Source organism: Delphinapterus leucas, chromosome 3 (genome assembly GCF_059928025.1).
Source record: "Delphinapterus leucas isolate spDelLeu-1000000601 "Yukka" chromosome 3, BTC_Dleu_Yukka2, whole genome shotgun sequence".
NCBI classification, from domain to species: domain Eukaryota; kingdom Metazoa; phylum Chordata; class Mammalia; order Artiodactyla; family Monodontidae; genus Delphinapterus; species Delphinapterus leucas.
This window is the reverse complement of record NC_143131.1, coordinates 41365587-41371227: the sequence shown is the minus strand read 5'-3', so window position 1 is coordinate 41371227 and position 5641 is coordinate 41365587. Positions and strand designations below refer to the sequence as shown.

The following is a 5641-nucleotide window of genomic DNA, read 5'->3' as shown; positions in this document are numbered from 1 at the left end:
ACCACCTCTTCATGCAAACTTACTTGTACAACATGAACCTTCTCAAGGTTGATTCCGGGTGCACTGCTTCCACTTTAAAATGGATTGCTATTGGACCTACCTAACGAATGACTTGGTAGGTCTGACAGAGTTCAACTCATGATGGACAGTTCTAGTCACATGGACAATTAGTGTCCCCATGATTTGGTAACATATTCACAGGTTCAGGGAGTAGGATACAGACATCTTTGAGGGAACATTATTTGTCCTACCCCAGGTTAAAATAGTTTCAGACCACAGTACTATTCCAGAAAGATTTTGGCTAGGCTGGTGGGAAGTCCTTAGGCCACAGTTATTAATGAAAGGATCTTGCATCTTGCAGGAATGGGACTGCATTTGTACTCTTGCTGTTCTCAGTCATTGACTGGGAGCAGTTTGTGGGAGGTGTGGACTCAGTGCAAGCACGGCAGTGGATCCAAAAGTGGAACAGCCAGTGCCATTAGTCAATTATGATCCCTGAAGAGGTGTGTTTTTATGGCTTCTATAGAGGCCTGTCAAATATCGCAATTCTTTCTGATTATTAGTTGACTTTTCAATTGCCTACTCTTATCCACCATAATTCACATAGGTTTTTCAGATTCCTTACTGATGAATTAAATGGGAATTATTATGGACAGATTAACACAGAGGTGTGCCACCCAGATCCCCTCTGAAGAAGAACTTGCTGCCTACTTGTATGGAGTGTGGTCAGAAGAGAGTATCCGAGCTCCTTCAGAATCTGTTTAGTTTCAGAGAATTGCTTTGCTGAAGTCATGCTCATTCAACAATTGATCAGGGCAGGATATAAAAGGCCAGTGACTTACCAATGTGGGACATTCAGAAAAACATACTAAGTCCAGAACTCCCAGCTGGATTGGCCAGAATTTATAAGCTCTGCATTGAATTTTGACTTCTGCCCATAGTGCTTTATCCTCCTTCTTTCCTTAGGTGCTGATATCTAATAAATATTTTACACCAAACTCCATTTCAACCTGGTTCCAGAGAACCCAACCTACCTCAGACAAGAGCCACTACCACTTCATTCTTTACGTATTTGAAGGTATCATAATCACTGCTACTTTACTTCCATCCCTGGGCAAATATTGTTTTTTATTTACTGTATCAGACGGGGAAGGTGGGAAGAATTTCCTACTACAGTAATTCTTACTGTGCAGGTGAAGGAACTCTTAAGAGTGTTTTGCCAATTGTTGAGATTTATATACTCTAAGATTCTTTCGAGCAAGTTTATCTATACTTTCTCTCTGCAGCACAAGCTGCTGGTATATTTCATGACTCATATAAGACACTCAATACCTGCATGTTGAATGGGTAACTGAATAAACAATTGAAAGAATGCAGGTACAATAAGTAGTGTTTCCTACTTAGGCAATCATTCTATTATAACTTTACTTCTAGCTATCTACTTAGAGTAGAATGGTCCTACCCCTTTGAAATATTTTTCTGCAGAAAGGCACTATATACAGAAGTCTGACCATTAGCCTTTGGTGATTCTGCATGTGTTCTTTTTGAAAGGCCATGTGACATTATATAGTAATTCCTATTAAGTTCCAGGATTAATTATTGGAATTCTAATTGTAGATTTGCCACTAACTAATTAAGTGGCTCATTTGATTTTTCTGAACTGCAGAATACTCATCTTTAAAATGAAGATATTAAGACTTGCTTTCCTTATGACATAGATTTCTTGAAAATAACAAATGTATTAATCTATGCAAATCAGTTACAAAGCATTTGGCTGCAAGTAACAGGTCAGTTTAAAATAGTCTATTGCCTCAAATAATGAGTTAGGAAGAGGGTGGCTCCAGGTTTGACTAATTCAGTGACTTAACAATGTAATTGGGTCATTGAAACAATGGTCTTTCCCTTTTCCTCTCTGCCATCCCAAGCATGACTCTTTAATCTATGACTCTCGATATGGTACCAAGGTGGTTGCTGCACTTCCATGTCTCCCATGCAGTTATGACAACATCTGGAAACAAGAAAAAATAAACTATTTCTTTTTTAATGCCTCTTTTTAAGATTTAAGAAAATAAATCCCCACTGACTGCCCTCATGATTTACTGACAAATAGGACTACCATGGTTTTCCTTATAACAGTGATTCTTAAGCTTTATGCATAATGATTAAGATCTTTCCATTTCTGCTTCTTCTCTGTAAGCTCATCATTTACATTACATGGCACACTGTACACAGATGAGCAAAAGTAGTGAATAAACACCCATGAATTTATTTTCAGAGATCTAATCTTAGTTGAGTAGTAAAAAGACAAAGTAGTACAGGCTTCTTATAATACTGTTGAAGAATGACCCACGATCTGTGACACATTGCTGAGTTACAGTTATCTTATGTCAAGGTATAAAACTCCTAATGAGGATCAAATTCTGCGGTGCTGAAAACAATGAACTAAATGCTGACACTAACTTAGATTTCTACCAGTGTACTCCTTTAAACTCTTGATCTCTCAATAATGTTTTTCCTTCTCATGTGTACCTAATCTTGCTACTCTGAAAATTGCAACAGTATACATCAAATCTGTTACATCCACATTGTGATCCCAGTGGATAGGCTCAATCTCTGTTTTCTGATAAAGACATATTTTGTCACCTGCTGGTACATCTTATAGATAAACGCAACTTCTAATAAGGCAGTAGGAAATGAAGTAACGAAAGAAGACCCTTTTACCAGGGACCCAGCAAAATGGGCAGCATTTGCATTAAAACTGTGAAGAAGGTGGCCTAGGCCTTTATAAAGAAGTACATGTGCCTGGGCAACAATTTCCACATGAATAAGCACATGTGCAAGGAGATTGCCATTTTCAGCAAGAATTTCCACGAGACAGCAGGCATCTGGTGAAGGGGGTTCAGAGTGGTCCCATGAGAAGTATCTACATCATGCTGCAGAAGGAGGAGAGAGAAAGGAAAGGTAATTTTTTTCCTGAGATCTCAGCCCTGGATCAGGAAATCATTGAAGTGGATCCTGACACTAAGAAAATGCTGAAACTCTCAGACTTTGGGAGTCTGTCCAGCCTGCAGCTCACTCAGCTCACAGTTGGAATGGTTTTTAAAATACTGCATGGAGCCATTTGACTCTTTCTGTAATGTTGTAATTTTGTCAAAAACCCAAGACAACAAAAAGTAGACCAAGCAGCGAATCTAGTTCTCCAAGAATTTTACCCAGTGTGACCGTTCTTCTCACAGAGATGCAGAAGAGAACCATTGTGTTTAATGAATAGCAAATGTTGATTAGGATGAGCAAGTTCAAAAAGGACAAAAAAAGAGGAGCAGAAGTACTGAAAATGAAAGTTCAAGAACTGGGTCCAAAAGGATAAGTTAGAACAATGTATTTGCTCTTGTACAGTTGCACGTATGAGTATTTGTGTGTGTGTACACATACAATTTTATGTGAGCATATACACACACGTACATATACACATATATACACATACATATATAAATTTATGAATAGATTACTTATTAAAGATTGTGTTTGATAGAAGTGATCTGATCCTCCTTTGAGAGACTAAATGAGAGACATGGAAAATAAGATCAGTTGATGGTTAGAGGCAGAGACAAAGAGGAGCTAAATCAACAAGCTCATGGTGGATGAGAAGTGCTTCTCAACAATGGGTCATGGGCAAGTGCCCACTGAACAGCATGACCAGAACTAGGAGAAGTTTTTGAATACCAGCTTCAGGGTGTCACTCATGAAGAATCTGATTCAGAGGGGAGGCCAAGGAAATACATATATGTGACCAATCCCAATGGCCATGTCAGATTATGAAATAAAGTACAAAGAAGGACTAGATAATCCATACCATCTTCATTTGTACTGTTCTCAGAAGGACCTTTTGGTTCCATCATTCTATTGAGCCTGGCAGTGTGGCTTGTCCTCTTTCCCTTAATTCTCTATGCATCCTTAAAATACATTGCTTCACTTGAGGAAATATGAGTTTGTTTTTTTGCAACAGAATAAAGTCCAACTCACTATAAGACGTCTCACCTTTCATTTACTTTACACTGATTCAAAAGAATTGCTTCTACAACTACTTATATTGAAGATGGTAATTATTCATAGAATAAAAAAAGTAGACCTTGAATTGTAAATTTATAATCCAGTTCAATTTTTGAGAAAGAAATAACCTGGTTTCCAGGTGTCATAGTGTCTGTAAGATCATGTTTGTTTTACAAAGGTACATATTATTGTTTCATAACTCTAATATTTAAGAAGTTCTAACACATGCCCTATTGAAAATCCAGTCCCCAAATTATTAAACTATACAAAAAAATTCTGTATGACTTAAAAAGTTAAATAATACTGAAATCCACATTATAAAGTATTACAAGAAAATATATAAAGGTAAATTATATATATATATATATATATATATATATATATATATATAGGCTATAGCTATTGAGTGCTTACTCTGTGCCTGGTATTGTTTTCAGCTTTAAGTGTTAGACACAGACTAATTCATTTAATTTTCAAAACTACTATGTGAACAAGTGCTATTATTACCTCATTTTTCAGCTGAGGAAACTGAGGCATAGAGAGGTCAAGTAAAATGTTCAGGGTCACACAACTAGTAAGTGGCTGGATTGTGAAACAGACAGCTGGACTCCAGAACATGCACACTTAACCAACATCTAAGAAGGATAAAACTTAACAGCATGTCAAGTTGAGCAGACTATTTTCCCCAAAAATGTAATCCATGTTTTGAATGTATATACCTTTGCCATTTATGCATAGGTTTTTCATGATCAGTAAACAAATCCGTAATGATTGGATTATTTTGAATAGCCTTTCCCAAATTTACTACCAGAGCTCTAGTGACCATTTGCTGACCTGGAACTTGGGTGTCAAAAGTTCTTACTGATCTTTAGCCATGCATACATTATAGATTCCCAGACAAGCAAAGGGGCTTTATTTTCTGCCTTGATAGATTTATGGATTTATTTATTGGAAATTACTCACTAGAGAGAGACATTTCATTGTAAAAAAACCCCCTGGTATTGATTCAGTAAAATGAGGGTGTCATCATTAAACAAATCTTCCCGAATACTCATGCTATTAAAACTAATTGACCATGTCTCTTCTTTAATGTTAGCTGTGCATTTCATGTGCTCTCTAAGGAAGGTTTTATCTGACATTCCTACCCTATACATATAGCATCTCAGGATTATACCTCTTACTGAAGTCCTCGTGAAGGTTTTCTTCATCTTTGGATAAAAGGAAAATCTTCTAGAAATGCTAAAAACAACTATGACTTTTAAAATTATTTTCACTTAATATATCCATTATCTATTTAAAAATTTATGTATCTAAACCACTAGAATCTGAATTTTAAGAAAGAAACACCAAAGTTTTATTTATAGTATTTTCTGTGGAACATGTTAGAATTTTCTTTTCAGTGTTTTTAACTTTTCTCAGTTACCCTGTATTAATTCTTCTATTTGACTAATGACTTAGAGGAGAGGTCATCGTCCTCCTTGCTCTTGATAGCTTCTTCAGATAATTATTCCCCAAATCACCTGCTTAAGATAAAGTAAGAATATCTATTCACTAGAGCTAGTGCTCTATAGCCAAACCATTAGCTCCTTCT

General features: G+C 36.4%; 1 pseudogene; it reads left to right on the top strand.

Moving 5' to 3' along the window:
• The first annotated feature begins 2736 nt into the window (after positions 1 to 2736).
• LOC111186831 (small ribosomal subunit protein eS17 pseudogene) lies at positions 2737 to 4064 on the top strand (annotated as a pseudogene).
• Positions 4065 to 5641: the final 1577 nt, after the last annotated feature.